The sequence below is a fragment of the Neovison vison genome, chromosome 2 (genome assembly GCF_020171115.1).
Source record: "Neovison vison isolate M4711 chromosome 2, ASM_NN_V1, whole genome shotgun sequence".
Lineage (NCBI taxonomy): Eukaryota > Metazoa > Chordata > Mammalia > Carnivora > Mustelidae > Neogale > Neogale vison.
The window spans coordinates 18,859,969-18,880,292 of record NC_058092.1 but is presented as its reverse complement, the minus strand read 5'-3'; positions in this window follow the sequence as shown (position 1 = coordinate 18,880,292).

Here is a 20,324-nt window from a genome sequence, read left to right as displayed (position 1 = left end):
AAAACCCATGCTGATAATTTAAATTTAAGGTATTTTTTTAATCTTTTTTTTTTTATTTTAAGATTTTATTTATTTGACAGAGATCACAAGTAGGCAAAGACGCAGACAGAGAGAGGAGGAAGCAGGCTCCCCGCTGAGTAGAGAGCCCGATGCAAGGCTCCATCCCAGGACCCTGAGATCATGACCTGAGCCGAAGGCAGAGGCTTTAACCCACTGAGCCACCCAGGTGCCTCTGAATTTAAGTTTTTTTCTTTACCTTGCATGACATTAAATAGCAAGTAGAAAACAGTGACAAGTCGAGAGACAAGAGAGAGATGGGCGCCTGGGTGCCTGCCTTAGGCTCAGGTCATGATCCCCGGATCCTGGGACTGAACCTTTGCTCCTTGCTTCACACGGAAATTGCTCCCTCTCCCATTCCCCCTGCTTGTGTTCCCTCTCTTGCTCTCTCTCTCTCTCTCAAATAAATAAGTAAAATCTTTAAAAAAAGAGAGAGAGGGGCGCCTGGGTGGCTCAGTGGGTTAAGCCGCTGCCTTCGGCTCAGGTCATGATCTCAGGGTCCTGGGATCGAGTCCCGCATCGGGCTCTCTGCTCAGCAGGGGCCTGCTTCCCTTCCCCTCTCTCTGCCTGCCTCTCTGCCTACTGTGATCTCTCTCTGTCAAATAAATAAATAAAATCTTTAAATAAATAAATAAATAAATAAAGAGAGAGAGAGAGAGAGAAGCGAGACTGCAGAAAGAAGGGAAAAAAATCTCCTGCGTACATGTAACAGCTTGTTTCCTCTGCTTTTAGAACAAGCCCCACGTTCTCAGTTTGCACGGGGCTCCACAGCTTATGGAGTCAGCCTCATCTCGGGCACTCCTGGTCCTGTTGTGTTGTCTTATTTTTACAACACTCGCTGTATCTTGGCACTACAGAACTGACTTTTTTTTTTTAATTTTATTTATTTATTTGACAGACAGAGATTACAAGTAGGCAGAGAGGCAGGCAGAGACAGGGGAAGCAGGCTCCCTGCTGAGCAGAGAGCCCGATGCGGGGCTCGATCCCAGGACCCTGGGATCATGACCTGAGCCGAAGGCAGAGGCTTAAACCCACTGAGCCACCCAGGCGCCCCAGAACGGACTTATTTTTTGTGGTTATCTTTTCTGGTCTGCTTCCCCACCAGCATGTGGGGCCCCTGGAAGGTGGCATTTTTTTCTGTTTGGTTCATGGCTGGATCCCGAGGTTACCGAGGTGACCAGGACACCATAGGAACTGCAGAAATGTTCAGGGAATGTTGAACGAAACGATGCTACCTGGCAAGACTGAGGCCCATCGGGTCCCTCCCCTCCCGAGCTCCTCCCCAAGGCCTGTTTTGTCTATTTTGGCCAAGACAGTTCCTATTAGAACTTTGTGGTTCCAGCATTTCCTTTCCAGAGCTTTCGTGTCTCCTGCCAGCCCCAGCTCTGTCGGTGCGAATGGTGGCAGCTCTGCAGGCTGCGAGGAACCCACCAGGTGCCGGACCAGAGGCTTCTCTCCTTCCTGGAATTCCTTAGGTCATTTCCATCCATTGTCTTTGGCTATAGCTTCTTGAATTAGTCTTTCCACCTTGGGAGGGCTCCCTTGCTGGTTTCCCCATCTGCATCCAGGTCCAAATCCTTTTTGGCTCCAAATCCTTTCTTGGGGTTTCCTTGGCCCTTCCGCCTCTAAGGGCCAGGGTGACCTTGGGCAAACGTCCAGCTTTCCTCTGGGGAGGCCCTTGTGAGATGAAGGGGGGCTGCTCTTGCCTTCCCCCCAGGGAAAGGCGGCGGGGCCAGAGTCCTTCGGAAGAACAATGGTGGAGAAAATGGCAGTTGCTTCTGTTGCCTGTGAGTGTCTGTCGGCACTGAACCCGGATGCCAGGTGACCCCATTCCTTCCCCTTTAGTTACACAAGAAACCATCCTGCTTCACTGCTGCTATGAGCAACCCCGGCGATTCAGTCATTCTGCAAACGTGTGATGGGACAGAGCTCATCGTGTAGGAGTCCCAGACTCTGCTCCCCCTTTCTCCTAAAGAGCATTCGGGTTGTGACTACTCAGCAGGCCTCTCCCCTTTCCCACCTCTCTTATTTATCGTAGGACTCAACTGCTCTTTGCTGAGGCAAAGAAACCCCCAAACAAAGCAGCGTGAAGAGGACAGGAGTGTATGCCCCTAGAGAGACCTGCTCCCTTCCCCGGAGACTTCTGCCCCAGGCTCTGTGGGCCCCACCCCGGGTAGTTACCCTGTGGGCCCCCAGCCATCAGGGAGGAAGAGGAGGGGACACAGAGACCCAAGGCCTAGGGCTGAAAGTGACTTCCACCCCTGCAGTGACATTCTGGTGGCTGGGACGTGGTCCCAGGGCCACTCCTGGGAGGGAGGGAGGCGGGGAATCAGCAGGTCTAGCAGAGCAGCCCTGTTGCCCGGAGGAGGAGGGGCCCAGGACTGGGAGGACAGCCCGCTGATGCTGATCCGCAACACCTCCTTTCTCCCCATAAGGTGACTCTGGCTTTTGGACAATCTGGTTTCCAGGTTTTGTGTCATGGAGTGGAAAAGAGAGGAAAAGGGACAGAAATGCAGTGGGAAGAGGATTTTAAGGGTATTAGAGAGACACAAGTCACAGCTGGAATTATTTTTAAATTACTTTTGCTTAATGGTCTGTGTCTTATTAAGTGCTCTGGCCTCCTGGTGCAGGGACTGGGCCCCCAGGGGTCCCTGGAAATGTGGGTTACACGTGCCCAGTGCACTTGTAATCTCCCAGGCCCTGTGCTGAGACTGAGGCCACAGGACACGCTTTCTGCCCTCCAGGAATCCACAGTCCAATGGGGAAGACAGATGCAGGATTAGAGGCAAGTCCAAGCTGCTGAAAAGACGCTGAGGGAATTAACTCGGGCTTGGCAGGGTGGGGGAGGGGTGGGCAAGAAAGGACTTAAAAGGGACATCATGTGCTAGGTTTACCTCTGCCTGTGGGAAACACTCCATTTTCTAACACATTGTGCTCAAGAGATGGAAAGCAAAGGGAAGAAGATGAAGTCAAGATTGCAGAAACTCAGGTCGTGGCCCGGCTGTTGTGCATCCTAGGGCAAGTCCCTGTCCCTCTCTAATCACCTTTGTTCCATGCCATGTGCTGGGCCACTGTTGCATGGTCTGCACTCTTGGAGGAAGTAGTGAAAGGCTCAGTTGCCGACAGACAAAATACAGGAAGGTGACCCCTTCTCCAGGCTGATGTGGACCCCACGCTCGGACACACAGGATGGAGATGGGTAGATTTCAGCCACACTTCCCCCCTGGCTTCCCACCCTTGTTCAGTGCACAGCCCACACAGCTGTGTGTAGGCAGCAGCTTTGCAAATCAGCTCCCAAGGTGCTGTGTGATCCCAAGGGGGTAACTTCTGTGGGGTTCCCCAGAACCCCAATAATCCCTGGAACACCCTTCTCACCAGCAGGTTTCCTTTTTCCTGGGCTCTGCAACAGGTGCAGAGCTCACATGGGGCAAGCCAGGCACCTAGGGCACATGGTTAAGGAGATAGTCATGGTCGCGGTGACCATTGACAATGGGTGCCTCCTTAAATTTTGCACACAGGGCACCTCACCTGCCTCACCTTAGTCCTAGCCCCATTCTATTGGGTTCCCACAGATCTGGGCAGGTGGTGGTAGCTTTTCAAAGGAAGGTGCTGGAAAACTACCTGAGACCTGCTAAGGGAGGCTTCTCTCAGCAGTGGGGAGCCATGGAGGGGACTGCTCCCAGAAGAGGAGACACAGGGCAGGTGGACCATGGTCCGGGGAAATGGGGTGGGGTGCCAGGAGAGGCTCTGTGCCCGAGAACCTCGACTTTAGCTAGAACAGTAGGGGGAGACGGGGAGGGCCAAGTAACCAGGCCCCTTGCTGGTGATTTGAGAGGTCTGAGAGAAGACGATGCTTCTGGGCCCTGAGGAGGCAGCCTCCAAGGGTGGCCTCCACTGAGCTGTCCACCTTCGGGACCTCCAAGGCCCACCCCAGGGTGGCTCTGGAGGCAGCGAACTTGACACCCAATGCTCTGTGAATTCCAGACTCAGGCCATCTCGAGTCAGTTAGGACATGTCCAGGCCGTGGTCCCTCCAGCAGGGGAAGCCAGGACGAAGTCAGCCTCGCCTCCCAGACCTGGGGAAAACCTCTGACTGCCTCTTGAACTTCCCGAATATCCAAACCCACTTTCCCTTCTGCCTGGGCTGATAGCTGCTGAGTGTTTTTAGAAAAATCAACTCATCGTCACTTAAATAATTTATCTTCAAAGGAAACTATGTAAACGGGAAACTTGCAGGATGGCCATAAATAGAAGCTTTGCAATTGCACGAGGACAATGTTAATCGAGTCGTGTCCTGAAATTCTGGCTGGGTTCTGGTGCCCCGAGTGTTCTGAATTCGAGGGCCAGTCTTTGTGTTCAAAAGGAGGTTAGCAAAGGTCAAAAACATCAGAAAGAAGGATGGTATCCACCTGAGACTCCCCTTTCATGTCAGGAATGGAACCATATTCTCCCACTGTGAGTCTGAGTCCTTTAATGTGGCATTCGTGCCCGTCTACCCCATTTCACAAATGTGTCCCCTCCCTTTTAAAAAAACGGCTCCCAGGAAGTCCTGAACATAGGACAAGAGCTACCCTTCAGAGTTGGGGTGGGAGTTGCTGGGGCCTCTGGTTCTGGGAATGGGCTGGGCCCTGAGCTACACCCCAGCCTCAGCCTGGTTACTCCTGTCTCAAGCGAGTCTTGGACAGGCTGGTCTCGATACCCTTTAACCTCAGTCGTGTAGGAGCGGACACAATAGTAGGTGCTCAATAAATGCATGAACTCAGAGCTCTTGGAAGAGAGATGGGTCAGACCTCAGGAGCGTCTGGGGGCCTGGCTATGGTGGGGGCTCCCAGAGAGGCTGGTTCATCTCAGGGTCCAGCCTCAGCCCTGACAGGGGGAACCCCAGTTCAGTTGCCTGGAGTGAGAGGGTTGGGGCAGACATGGTCCCAGAGAGAGGCCACTGGGAGGGATGGGTGTGTGCACAAGAGAAGCTTGTGGGTTTGGCGCTACAGTTTTGTGGTGACAACTGTTTCCCACGACTAAAGCGGTGATAAAAACAGGAAGTATCAAGCAGCGGAGACCTTCCTCGATCCTACCAGCCCTCTGTCTCCTCCACATCCTCACACACCAGGCTGGTAACCTGTCTGGTGTGAGGCGTTCTGAGAAGTCCCAAGAATCTCTGAGCATTTGACGCGCCTTGCTGCCCACTGTCTCAGGCACCACGACCACGGGGGGGCACCGGCTCTGCTGGGGGGCGGGGGTGGTGCCTGGCTTTCTGGTCCAGCTCTGCCATCCTCTCACTGAGTGACATTGGGCAAATTTCCAACACCCCCCACCCTCCGCCTCAGCCCTGGACCTGGATTTCCTCATTACTGAATGGAAAGGGCTGGATATCTGACTGCCAAGGGCTCTTCCTTCCCAGGCATCCCGCAGGATCCTGGGGGCAGCAGGAGAAGTGACTGGGGAGACTGGAGAGGAGAGGTTGTCCCTGTGGCAGGAACAAACATGAGCCCAGTTCCCTGCAGACTCCAGATCCAGGGCACACGCACCCATACTCACACACACTCCCACACAGACACCCCTCCCCCAACACATACACACGGCATGGGCACAGCTCCATCAGTGAAAGTGAGAGAAAGCACAAGTCATATAGCTGACAATGCCGGCTGGGATCAGGGGCCACAGAGAAGGACGAAAGAGCCGGGCCCCACCATGCCCTTGGAGGGCCCCTGGGCCAGGGAGACAGACCAGCTTGCAGGAACAACAGCACAGAGAAAGGCATTATAACAGGGACTGGTGGTTTTGGGGTGGAAGAGAACAACTCTGCAGGGGCTGGGGGGGAGTACTTGACCATTATTTACCCATTGTTTATGTATTATTTATCATCATTATTATTTATTTTAATTTTTTATAATATTGAGATAGAATTCATAGTACATAAATTTCACCATTTTAAAGTACGCAATTCAGTAGGTTTTTAGCGTGGTCACAATGTTGTGCAACGTCCCCACTAATTCCAGAACATTTCCGTCACCCCAGAATGAAACACGGTACCGCTCAGTAGTCGCTCTTGGTTCTTTCCTCCCCGCTGCCCCTGGCAGCCGCCAGTCTACGTTCTGTCTCTCTGGATTTGCCTATTCCGGACAGTTCATGGAAGAGGAACCCTGGCGCCGGAGACCTTTTATGACTGGCTTTTTCCCTTGGCATAAGTGTTTTCCGGTTCATCCATGATCACGGATCAGTACTTCACTCGTTTTCACGGCTGACTAGTGCCCCGTCGTATGTCTATACCACGAGTTGTTGAGCCATTGGTCCACTGATGGATATTCGGGTGGTTTCCACTTTTGGGCTATTATAATGCATCATGTATCAAGTTCTTTCTCCCAGGCACCGTTTCAAGAGTTCCTCAGCAGCGTCCCACGTAGCCCTTCGCTCCAGTCCTTTGAGGGGAGTACCCTCTTAATCCCCTTTACGCAGACAGGATTTGCCTCCGTGTGGCGCTGTGTGCATGGGGACTCTGTGAGGACGCGACTCCCTTCCAAGCCACAGCACTTTATTGTGAAAGCGAGACCCTCCAGGGCCCCGTCGAGTTGACTGAATGGATTGAGTCGGGAGATGCTCCTCCGGCCTGTGTGTCCAAGTGCTGGCCTGGGGCAGAGCTCCCACCAAGCCACGAAGGACACGGGCAGTGCCTGGGAAAGCAGCCTTTGCTGTTGGAAGCCACTGAGACTGGGGCTCGTTTGTTACTGCCGCAGTGCCCAGCCTTCCCTGACGGCCATGGTGCTTCCATGGGCTGGGACCCCGGTCTCCTCTGTGCATGGAAGCAATGTCCAGGCTTGCAGATGGCGCACACAACAGAGCTTGAGGTCAGGCGGAGGGCAGGCAGTGTGGCTTGAATTTCCAAAGACTTGGCGAGTGCATTTTGGGAGCTGATTTTCATGAAGGTTCTGTCACACAGTGGCCAAAACTTTACCCAGATAAGACTCGCGGTTGTGGATCAGGCTCCCCCTGGAGGTTGTTTCCAGATGCCCCTTTGCACTCCTTGAGAACAACCACTCACCTTGGCAGATAATCAGAACCAAAGTAAGTACCGATGAAGAATCTACCAGATACATCATGGAGCACTTTTCATATTTGTTTATATGTTAACCTCCTGGCCACTCTCTGGGACAGCTACCGTTATCACCCCCAATTTCCAGATGAGGAAAGTGAGACTCAGAGAAGTAAAGAGACTCGCCCAAGGTCCCCAAATAGGTGGGAAAGGTAGAGTTTGAACCTAGGTCTGCCTACTTCTAGAGCTCACGTTCAACTCACTATCTTTTGACCACGAAGGTCGTCTTGCTGACCTTTGAGCAACTCGGCATCTACCAGTGTCTTATGCTGGAATTGACCATTAGGTCTTCCAGGGAAATGACACCATAGCATATAGACTGAGCCCACGGTTAAAGGTCAAGAGCCTTGGGTTCAAGTTTTTCTTTTCTTTTCTTCTTTTTTTTTTTTTAAAGATTGTATTTATTTATTTGACAGTCAGAGGTCACAAGTAGGCAGAGAGGTAGACAGAGAGAGGGGGGCAGGAAGCAATCTCTCTGCTGAGCAGAGAGCTGGATGCGGGGCTCCATCCCAGGACCCTGAGATCATGACCTGAGCTGAAGGCAGAGGCTTAACCCACTGAGGCACCCAGGTGCCCCTGGGTTCAAGTTTCTGATCCTGCTTTAACTTACCCCACAGCTTAGGGCAAATTCCTCCCCCTCCCTGGGCCTCAGTGTTCACATCCATGAAATGGGATATTTTGACTAGATCAGCGGTTCCCATGTTAGCTGGACATCCAAAGCTGCTTAAAAAATACTGATTGATGGTCCCTTCCCCAGATCTGCATTATCAGGTCTGGGGATCCCAAATCTGTAAGTGATTCACACCCCAAGCAAGGCCTGGGAACCCTGCTACTAGGGACCTTCCCTAGCTCAGCCTATGAGTTTATGGAAGCAGAAGAAACCAACCCAGTAACCATGTTGGAGAGTCTGAGTCAAAGACCAAATGCAACACTTTCTGGACAGTGTGTTGTGGAAGAATTCAGAAGGAAGTCGGTTGGACTGTGAACGTTGGGGTGGGAGGAAGGTAGAAGCAGAAGCTGGCTTTAGTCCGTTTTCATGGTTTCATTTTCTCTGCGGAAGAAAATCACATTTCCAGTGAAATGACCTTTCCTGGCCTCTTTGCAGTTAGAAGGGGTGGTCCTGGCTAATGAAGGAGGTAGAAGTGATGAGTGTCAGCTCCAGGCCTGGCCCTAAAACTCATGCATGCTCCCTTCCCATTCTGTGGTGAACTTGGACATGAAGCGCGGGGCTCCAGGGAGATGAGAAGCACCCCCAGCCCACCACTGCGTGGATGGCTGGATGAGGCCGCAATGAGCTCAGACTGTGTTGAAGGATAGAGATGATGGGACTGCTTGTTGTAGCAGCTGGTGGTACTCAGCCTACTACAGCCTGGAGGAGGAAGTGGGACCAGAGCAGGCTCTGAGAAGGCAAGTAAGGTTTGGACACACGGACATTCCAGAGGGAAGGAACAGAGGGAAGTTCCGGAAGCAAGCGGGTGGGAGCAAGACCAGGCTAGAGAGAGATTTGGTGTGATTGGTGTGGAGGGCCACACCGGTGTGCTGGAGTCAGCTCACACCCGCGCTGGAGAGCCAGCCTTAGCAACCTTTCCCAGCTCTGTGCTCAGTGAAAGCCCTCACTTTAGTAGCATGAAATTGGTCATGGTGGGAGTATTTACACCATGGCAACCAGCAAATGCTATAAGCCAAGGCTTTTATTCTCCTATGGTTATACAGTTATCAGCGTGCTACTGGTTGTACCCACATGCAAATGGGTCCTTCCCATCTGAGAGGCAGTGGGAGGACCAGAGCCCCTGCCGCCGGGTCTAATTCTTGCCCTGCTGAGCTGAGTGGCTTGGGACAACTGAACGTCACCTTTGAGTCTCAGATTCCTCATCTGCAGAATGAGACTACTAACCGTACGCCCTTCACGAGGCTGCTTGTGGACAATGAATGAGATCATGTATGTGGAGCCTACCTGCTCTCAGGACCACCATTCCCATGCACAGGACAGCCTCTTAGAAGTACCTGCAGCTCTCTGGAAGCTTCCTCTGGCCAGAGAGCATGTTCACCAAGCCAGGGCCAGTTTGCCAACATTCAGCAGGCTGGGGAGTGCTGGGACCTTGAAGTCTTTGGAAACAGTCCTCAGCCAAGGGTGGGTGGGAGCTGGTGGACAAAGAGTCCAGCCCTCTCACTTCTTCATTAGGACAGATCTGAGGCCCACCCTGTCTCCTGGAAGTCTCCAGAGGGGCTGAGCCTCGCCTATCCCTAGCCTGACATGGATTCTTTCTTCCCTGCCTCAGTTTCCTTCTTCCTTACCGGTGCTTCTTGGGATCACTGCCCAAAGGAACTTCTCCCCATCCTTATCTCAGGGTCTGCTGCTGGGGGAACCCAACCCAGAGAGCAGCCAAGATGATCAATAATCAGAATCACCTCTTTTTGTGCCAGGAGATTTACATGGTGAGATCCCATCTGAAGTTGGCTTGTCCTTACAGAAACCCGACGAGGCAAACAAGGGATTATCCAGTCCATTTTGCAGAGGGAGACACTGAGGCTCAGAGAAGAGCAGTGATTTGCTCAAAGACGTACCACCATCAAGGAGAAGGGCTAAAACGAGGGTGTCCGTGTTCCAAGTTTCTAGCTTTGAGTTGCTCTGGGCTCCTGGAGGGCCCTGAGCTGGCTGGGAGGGTGGTCTCTACCCCTCGGACTCTTCTCCCCTGAGGGTGAGGCTACCTCTGGTCCCTACATGGGCCTGGGACTGTGAAGGGCAAATGGGCTGGTGGGAGGAATGGCCAGTTATTAAATCCATCTATCACTCTGCAGGTCTGACCTCATTCTGTCCTGGGAAAGCTAGTTCTGCCCGAGGTGGCTGTGAGGGTAGGATGGGGCGGGATGCTGACCCAGCAGGAAAGGGTAGGTGGGGGCCTGCGAGGCCAGACTGGCTAGGGTAGGATGAGGTCAGAGACAGCTCCTGGCTCTCTGTGTCCAGACAGTGTGAGAGCAGCCAGGGGCCCAGGGACAGGCAGAGCCATTGTAATGCAGTTGACCACGGACACCTCCCTGGGACAATGGCCTAAAGAGGGAGCCCTCTTCGGTATCCCTGCCTCTAATTGACTCCCCATCACTGCCTGAGCCCTCCAGACCCAGGATGCCAAACCCAAGAAGATAGGGGTCAAGGGCAATATAGTGGCCATGACATAAACTTGGCTGTGCTCATGGAGGCCTACCACTCTACTATCTAGTGAGCACCAGCTGTGGGCAACACATGACCCATTTCATCCTCAGGCCACGTGAGGAAGGGTTAGGGTTGACTTCTGGAGCCTGAGGGACTCGGGTCAGAATGCAGGTCCCACCCCGTGGGCATCTGTGCACCACCTTCCCTGGCTAACCTTAGCCCCCACATGGGTGAAATGTGGCTAATAATAACCCTCATATCGTTGGAGGAACGTGGTGAGGATTCGATGGTAGATCTGTGTGACTTGCTCAACTCAGAGCCGGGCACACGGACACTTGGTAAGTGACAGCAACAGCGATGACATTAGCACCTGGGCTGCACAGGGTGCTGTCCTGAGCCCTTTCCATGGTTGTCAGCCACACTGAGGGGGCGGGACTGTTGTTAAGCCTCCTCTCACAGGTGAGGGAGCCAGAGCTCGAAGGGGTGAAGTCACCGGCCCAAGGTCACACCGCTGGCTGCCGGGTGGCGGAGGTAGGACTTGAATTCAAGTCTCTGTGCCTTGAGGGTCCGACTAGCAAAACCCCCACCCTCCTTCGTACCCCACTCCCAGTAAGTGAGGCTAAAAACCCACTGGCTCATCTCTTCGGTCCTTTAAGAGATGCTGCTGTGCGAAGCTTTGCCAGAGGTTCACAGAGGTCAAGGCATCAGCCCTGGGCTGCAGACAAGACTGGACAAGAGCCGGGACTGGGACTGCCACCAGGGCCTCTGTCTCTCTGGCCAGGCCTCGTGTGGAGCCCTGGATGTCATCCGCAGCTCTGCTCTGGCCTCGCAAGGCAGGGTGTCTTATCCGCAGGCCCTGCCCCCACCTCACCCGCTCCTGTGGAAAGGAGGGAGCCCCCGCCGGATTCCCAGGCCACTGAAGTGTGGGATTGAGGCCCCATTCTTTTCTCTACCACTAGAAGGTAATTTGCCTGGAACACGTTGAGCACTTAAAATATTTGGTCACATTGCCACCGTCTAGGTTACCATGGTGACCTCTCTTTGAATTTGCTTCCTAGGGGGAGTGCATAATAATTAATACAGCACTTAGCACTGCTGCCCACAGAGAATGTGGGGGGCATCCCAGACTTGCCCTGGGACTGACTTCCCCTCGAAGCAGGGTCTTGGGGTTCCCCAAGGAGTCACCTGTCACCCTGTCCACCCTTTCAGTGGCCCTGGCAGCCAGGTCATGGGAGCTGGAGTAGATTAGAGAGCCTTCTTTTACCAACGGGGGACTCGAAGCTCACGAGAGTAAGTGACTCACTCATTCAAGGCCATAGGACAGGATCCAGGCAGCCTTAGCATCAGGCCGGAAGGCTGGTTTCCTAAGCTGCAGGACAGGCTCTCAGGGAAGCCCAGCCCTGAATCTCTTCCCTTCCTAAGTGCACTTGAGGCGTGTGAGAGGGTGAAACATTGCCCTCTCTGGACGCCAAGGAGGGGGCCAATGGCCTGTGCTCAGTCATCGCCCGTTCAGACCCAAGCAGATTATGAGATGAGGCAGGGTGTCAGGAACCAAGCTTGTGGGGAGGCTGGAGGAGCAAGCGGATGGACTACGATGGGAGAGGAGCCTGGGAGGGAGCTCCGGGCAATGAGGGCTTGGCCATTTCTGGAGAGGGACCCCAAGAGGGGGAAGGGCAATGCGGGGGCATTCTGCCCCTGTGCTCCTCTCCACCCGCTCCTCCCCTTCATTTCTTGGTCTCTGCTCACTCCAGCTCATGATGAGAAATGGAAAGACATAGAGTAGGGGCACCTGGGTGGCTCAGTGGGTTAAGTCTCTGCCTTTGGCTCAGGTCATGATCCCATGGTCTTCGCATCGAGCCCCGCATGGGGCTCTCTGCTCAGAAGGGAGCCTGCTTCCCCCTCTCTCTCTGCCTGCCTCTCTCCTACTTGTGATCTCTCTCTCTCTCTCTATCAAATAAATAATTAAAATCTTTAAAAAAGAAAGAAAGACAGGGCGCCTTGGTGGCTCAGTGGGTTAAAGCCTCTGCTTTCGGCTCAGGTCATGATCCCAGGGTCCTGGGATCGAACCCCACATCGGGCTCTCTGCTCAGCGGGGAGCCTGCTTCCCCCTCTCTCTCTGCCTGCCTCTCCACCTACTTGTGATCTCTCTCTGTCAAATAAATAAATAAAAAATCTTTAAAAAAAAAAAAGAAAGACAGACAGACATAGAGTAGAAAGAATAAGAAGTCTCTTGAATCCAGATTCCATCCCTTTTCTCTGATGAGGAAACTGAGGCTCAGAGAGGCCTTAGAGAGGTCCACAGACCCATAAGCAGCACGCGATCAGCAGGAATTTGAACGCACATCAGTCTGTAGCACCTGAACTCCTAACCGTTACCCTTGGGCTGGGTTCTTTCTCTGTTCCCACATTCCCCTTGGGGGTGGGGCTGAGGGCTTGGGGAGATGTTAGCATTGATAGAGAATGGAAGGGAATATGGGTGGGCTTGAGGCTGCCCAGGGCTGATGAAGAGCAGGACACAGGGAGGAGGAGAAGGTCGACTTCTTTGTTGGGAAACTGGAGGAGGCACAGCTCAGGCAAAAACCTGGGAGCTTAGGAGCTTCAGCTCTGGAGGTTGGGTTATAGCAAAAGGGAAGGGAGAAGAGGAGAGTAGGGAATGGCTTTGCTATCTCCAGCCACGGTCAAAAATTAAACTTGCATGAACATCGCCAAAGGCAAGGGAAGCAAAGGCAAAAATGAACTTTTGGGATTTCATCAAAATCAAAAGCTTTTGCACAGCAAAGGAAACAGTTAACAAAACCAAAAGACAACTGACAGAATGGGAGAAGATATTTGCAAACGACATATCAGATAAAGGACTAGTGTCCAAAATCTATAAAGAACTTAACAAACTCAACACCCAAAGAACAAATAATCCAATCAAGAAATGGGCAGAGGACATGAACAGACGTTTCTGCCAAGAAGACATCCAGATGGCCAACAGACACATGAAAAAGTGCTCCATATCACTCGGCATCAGGGAAATACAAATCAAAACCACAATGAGATATCACCTCACACCAGTCAGAATGGCTAAAATCAACAAGTCAGGAAATGACAGATGCTGGCGAGGATGCGGAGAAAGGGGAACCCTCCTACACTGTTGGTGGGAATGCAAGCTGGTGCAACCACTCTGGAAAACAGCATGGAGGTTCCTCAAAATGTTGAAAATAGAACTGCCCTATGACCCAGCAATTGCACTACTGGGAATATACCCTAAAGATACAAACGTAGTGATCCAAAGGGGCACGTGCACCCGAATGTTTATAGCAGCAATGTCCACAATAGCCAAACTATGGAAAGAACCTAGATGTCCATCAACAGATGAATGGATCAAGAAGATGTGGTATATATACACAATGGAATACTATGCAGCCATCAAAAGAAACGAAATCTTGCCATTTGCGACAACATGGATGGAACTAGAGCGTATCATGCTTAGCGAAATAAGTCAAGCGGAGAAAGACAACTATCATATGATCTCCCTGATATGAGGAAGTGGTGATGCAACATGGGGGCTTAAGTGGGTAGGAGAAGAATCCATGAAACAAGATGGGATAGGGAGGGAGACAAACCATAAGTGACTCTTAATCTCACGAAACAAACTGTGGGTTGCTGGGGGGAGGGGGGTTGGGAGAAGGGGGGTAGGATTATGGACATTGGGGAGGGTATGTGCTTTTGGGTAAATTGGAAGGGGAGATGAACCATGAGAGACTATGGACTCTGAAAAACAATCTGAGGGGTTTGAAGTGGCGGGGGGGGTGGGAGGTTGGGGTACCAGGTGGTGGGTATTATAGAGGGCACAGCTTGCATGGAGCACTGGGTGTGGTGAAAGAATAATGAATACTGTTTTTCTGAAAATAAATAAATTGGGAAAAAAAATTAAACTTGCAGTGTTTTGTTCATTGTGAACAAACCTGGGACTTTAATATGCTGCCACCAGGTGGCGGTGTAACTTGGCTGCTCACAACATTAACATCCATTAAAATAGAAATTTCAGTCATTTTTCAAAAAAGATAAAAATCTAAAGAATTAGATTTATACATTTTGTCATATAATTTTTAAAAATGAAGATATTTTATGAGGAAAGCATCTGAATATAAGTCGGTTCTTTCTTCCTTGACCTTTAATTTTTATCTATCTACCTAACTCTAAAACTTCTGCCTGACTTGGGTCAACAACTACAGCCCATTGCTACTGTTTTTATGCCAACTCAGCATACTGGAAAGATCAGAGGAAGTGGAGTCAGCTTCATCCCTCACTTCAATTAACCCAACTCCAGAGGTAGCTGCTTACCAAGCCCCAGGTCATTCTGTACAGCAGACTTTCCATACACCGCGGCTCTCCTCTCACTGGGTTTTAACTCTTTTTTTTTTTTTTTTAAGATTTTATTTATTTATTTGACAGAGATCACAAGTGGAGAGAGGCAGGTAGAGAGAGAGAGGGAAGAAGCAGGCTCCCTGCTGAGCAGAGAGCCTGATGCGGAGCTTGATCCCAGGAGCCTGAGATCATGACCTGAGCCAAAGGCAGAGGCTTAACCCACTGAGCCACCCAGGCACCCCTGGGTTTTAACTCCTGACTCCCTGCCACATCAGAAGGTGAATTCCTCCAGGCAGAGACTGTGGCCCATGCATCTCTGTACTTGCCCTAGATCTTAACTGTAATACCTGGCACATGGATAATGACCAGCAGTTTGTTGAATGAATAAAGGAATTCCCATTTCACAGATGAGGAAACTGAAGCCCCAGAGGGGAAATGATGATGATGATGATGATGATGATGATAACTGGTATCTGTTATGTATCTACTATGTGCCAGATATGTGTTAATTCATTTAGTTTCCACAATAATTCTAGGAGGTAGATACTAGTATTACACTTATATGTTAGGGAACTGGGGCTTAGAGACATCTGGCATGGAGAGATGAGAGCAGCCATCATCCATCCATCCATCCATCCAGTTAGGTGGGGGGTGGGTTGTGTGCAGGCTGGTGGGACATTCGAAGGACTTTATCCTTTGCTCCGAGGTGGATATAGAACCACTAGCGGGCTCCATCCATCCATTTATTTAGGAAAATTTTGCTACAGCTAGATGCTGGATGTCTATGGGATCCCTGGTCCATGCTAGGCCCTGTGGTCAGTGAGCACCAGGAAAGCACTGCCCTATGTTCCCTCTTTACTCTGGCCAGCCCTAGCATGAGGCTCTTCACCCAATGCCTGGTATACAACCTGTGGGACGCCCACCGAAATTGGCTCCTGCCATCTTGAATCTCCCACCCAACCAGTGGCAGGTTGGGTGGGAGAGAGAGGAAGCGCTCTTTCGCAGGAGATGCGTAATGTTTCTTCGCCTACCTTTGGCCCTGGTTGAGTTGCGATTCCATCCCTGAACCAGTCAGGGAGGACTGAAGGATGGCTTTGGTAGATGACTCCGCCCCGGAAGTGGGCAGGTGTTCATTCCAGGCCTGGGTGCAGTGAAGAGGGTGAGAGAGGCAGACTCCCTAAACAAAAGGCAGGGTCCGGGTGGGAGAAGGCAGGTAGATGCCGGGAGGTGGCCACACCTGCCACTCGCTCCTGTTGCTGGAAGCTGAGAACTTGCAGACAGATCCCTGCCTCCCTCCAGCCCCTCCAGGTCAGGGAAAGCAGCCTCCCCTGCCTGCTCCTCCTCTTGTTGGCTGTGGGTGCTCGAGCTCAGACCTGGCCTCAGTGTGCTCACCTGCTCAGGGCTGTGGGGAAGGTCCAGCGGAGGCGAGGCCCAGGAAGGCACCTTGCCCCCTAGACCCATCCTTGCACATGCTTGGTGTTCTGAGAGGGTTGAGTCACAGCCCCTCTGCAAATCTGTGCACAAGACCCTCGTTCTGACTGCAGGAAGGGTGCTCAGGGAGCCTGGGAAATTGGGGGCCAAACACTTCTCCACTCTTGCTTGTGTGATCCTACCTCCCTGAGCCTCAGGGCTTTCCTCAAGCCTTTCCTCGCCCATGAGAACCAGCATCCCCAGATTGTTGTGAGAGTAAAATAAGCAGATACGGATGTGGGGCCTGGCTCAAGGGAGTCTCTCAGAGAGATTTTCTCTACTTGTTGGGAGGATGTGCAGAGTCAGGATGGAAGAGAATCAGGAGGCTCCCAGTCAGATTCTAGTGCTCATTCTTTGGATGACCAGCAAATATTTATTGAGCACCTACTATGTGCCAAGCATGATACGGAGCCCGAGGGATACAGCAGTAAACAGAGCAGACAAAAATCCCTGCCTTCCTGGAACTGGCATTTCTGTCAGGAGGGACGAACCACAAAATCAGTTTAAAAATTTAAATATGATAGGTAACAATAAATACTGAGAAGAATAAAGCAGAGAAGACAGAGACTATTGGTTAGCTGGTCAGGGAAGGGCTCTTACAAGGTCATATTTGAGTAAAGATAAGAAGGAGGTAAGAAAATAAGTCTAGAACATTCTAGAAAGAAAAAAATAGAACTGTTACAGGCAAGAGGAGTCCAAAGAGACTTACATTTATAACGACTAAATGTAATGTGATATGCTGGATGGGATCCTGGAACAGAAAAGGGACATTGGGTAAAAACTAAGGAAATCTGAACTAAGTATAGACTTGGTTAATAATAATGTATCAATATTGGCTCATTATTTATAACTCATGTACTGTATTAATGTAAGATGTTAATGATAGGGAAACTACATGGGGAGTATACAAGAACTTCTGTACTATGAGTTTTTCTGTACTTCTAAAACTATCCCAAAATAAAACATTGGTCAAAAAGGGGGTCAGCATGGGACGCCTGGGTGGCTCATTGTGTTAAGCCTCTGCTTCAGCTCAGGTCATGATCTCAGGGTCCTGGGATCAAGCCCCGCATTGGACTCTCTGCTCAGCAAGGAGCCTGTTTCCCCCTCTCTCTATGCCTGCCTCTCTGCCTACTTGTGATCTCTCTGTCAAATAAATAAATAAAAATCTTTTTAAAAAGGGGGGGGCAGCAAGTACAAAGGTCCTGAGGCAGGAGTGTGCCTGGTGGGATTAGCAAGGAGGCATTGCTTAAGGGAGAGTGGAAAGGTAAGGAGGTCAGACAGTTAGGTGGGGGGTGGGTTGTGTGCAGGCTGGTGGGACATTCGAAGGACTTTATCCTTTGCTCCGAGGTGGATATAGAACCACTAGCGGGCTCTGACATCTTTGGACTTGTGTTCCAACAGCATCCTTCCAGCTGCTCTGTTCAAAGTGGACCATGCGGGGCAGAAGTTGAAGCAGAAAGACCAGTGAGGTGGTTCCTGCAGAAATCCAGGTTGGAAAAGATGGTGGGTGGAGGAGGCGAGAATGGGTTGGGTTCTGGAAAGATTTTGTAGGATGTAGAACTGACCGGATGTCAGATGTGGGGTGTGAGAGAAAGAGAGGAGTCAAGGGGGATCCCAGGACAGCCTGAGCTACTGGAAGGATGGAGGGAGACAGATTTGGGTCAAGTTAGGAGCTCAGTTTAAACAGAGTGAGTCAGAGGTGCCATGAGACATCCCAGAGATGTCAACAGGCATCTGGAAATACATGTCTGGAGCTGCGGAGGGAGGTCTAAGTGGCAGATTATGAATGTGGGAGTCATCAGCAAGGAAACAGAAGGGAAAGCTCTGGAAGCCAGGGTGGGGAGATCCCCTGGGGCGAGGCAGGGTGAATGCTGGCACTGCACATGCGCACATGGTTACTTAACACACATGGCTGCTGTCATCCTTGCAGCCACCTCCCCAAACCACTTCTTGAATGTTCCTCCTGCCTCAGTGGGGAGGTCAAGGGCTACCTAGCGTGGCGTCTGGCAGGGGCGGGCCCTCCACACTCCCCCACCAACCTTGTAACCTGGGAGCCTTTGTCATCACTCCATTTGACAGACAAGGAGAGTGAGGCACAGAGAGTTTAGGGAACATGGCCCCCACTTTCCAGCAGAAAGCATCTTGGAGGTATTCGGGGTCACATTGAACCCCTCAGTTCTCATAAGGAATTCAGTTGATTCAAAGTCAGGGCTGATCAGTGGGCAGAGCATCCTCACCCACAGGGCCTCCCCAAAGAGGGCTGCCCACAACCGCTGTGCCAGCCTGCGCGGTGCCCGAAATGCCCCTGCGGGTCCTGCAGTGTTTTGAGACATCTGTGGCTTCCCGTGGCAGCAGCTGGAGGGACACGCTGTCCGCAGAGGGAGCGGTTTAGGTTGCTGATAGTACCCAGGGCCCAGATATCCAGAGGCCCAGAAGCCGCTGCATGCGTTCCCGAAGCCAGCTCCGGTAGAAAGGCTGCCCGGGTGCCTGGAGGGATTGATTTCTCCTGCTTTGGGGCTCCCCTCGAACTGCTCTGGGCAGTGGCATTCTGAGCTAACACAACGCTGGGAGTAACGAATTAATACATGTGGTTACTTTTGCTTGGGGCGGGGGCCCCTTCACACATGGAGCTCACAGGAGAGGAAGGCATCAAAGGGACCAGGGCAGAAGGCAGGCTAGGACTTGCTGCCTCGGGCTTTGGCTCGAGCCCGCAGCTCGCTTGGTATCTCCTCGGTAACAACCTGTTTCTGGTGCAGTCTGTGGTGGTCACAAGCTCCGTCTCCACGGGGAGCTGAGGGCCCAGCAGCACGTCCTTCCCCAGGCTCTTGCTCTCCATCCCGGGGCTTGGCCCAAGGGGAGGGCCTAGAACCCAACCTTGGACTCTTTCTCTGGATTGGTCAGCAGCTGCTCTGGTCATAGCCTCCAAATCTCAGGGTTTTGTTTGTTTCTTTGTTTGTTTTAAGATTTATTTGAAAGAAAGAGAGAGAGCACCAGCATGAGCAAGAGGAGGGGCAAAGGGAGAGGAAGAGAATCTCAAGCAGATAATCCACAAAGGATGAAGCCTGATAAGGGGCTCGATCCCCGGACCCCAATATCATGACCTGAGCTGAAATCAGGAGTCAGCCGCTTAACCGACCGAGCCATCCGCATACCCCCTTTTTTATTTTGTTTTGTTCTTGGCTCGTAGGCACGAAGGTTGGCTTCGACCCTGCTCACCTCTCAGCCAGGCATGGCCCGTGTCTGGGAAATACTGTACTGGCAGAAAGAACGAGAAGCTAACCTGAACCACTCAGGCGCATTTAAAACTTCTGTTCAGATCGGGCCCGTGTGATGTCCACTCACATTCCATGAGCCAATTCGGACACCCGGGAGGGTGGATGGATCATTCTCTCAGTGGGGATGGAGTGGATCACTGGGAACGATGATACAAGTCTTCCGCAGTCTCCTGACTCTTGCTCAAGACAGACTGGGTCATGGACTCGTTCACCCCAGGGCCAGGGCCCCCGCCCGCTGAGCAGCTTCTGCCTCCGAGGGCCCAAGCTGGCAGCCGGCTCTCTTTCCCAGCTGCCTTCTCAGCTTCGAGACAACCCCGTATGTGCTCGCCTCCCTTTCCTCTCAGTTCCCTTTCGGATTTACACCGGCCACAATCTGTTCGTATGATTCGCAATATAAAATACCTCAGATAAGAAAAGAACACATAATAACAAACTTGAAATGAAGCTAGCAGGATTTTTTTCTTGGAAACCCGAGGGTCAACAATTTAAGTTGGTAAAGTTCAGTGGGATCAATGTGGTTGGCGAGGGGAATCAGGACAAGAGCCTGCAGGGAAACCCAGGGGTCACAAGGAGGAAGAAAGCTGACAAGGGTCTCCACAGGGAAGGTGGGAAGACTCCCCCCCTTCCCTCACCTCTCAACCTGGCCAGCCCAACGCCTTAAGTCCTGGTCCACGGGTGCTCTGTGAGGCCCCACATCCCAGCCAGGACAGAAGCTTCCACTTATTACCCTCCAGTTCCTAGTCTCTTAACCTTGGCTGGTTAGACATCTCTTGGGAGTTAAACAACAACAACCACAACGACAAAGCTGTTGCTCCCCAGCCCCATTAATTCAGGCTCCTTGGGGGCCAGGCCTGGAGATGGGCATTTTTAAAGAGCTCCCCAAGTGACTATAATGAATAACCAGGGTTGAGACCTGAGGCCTACTT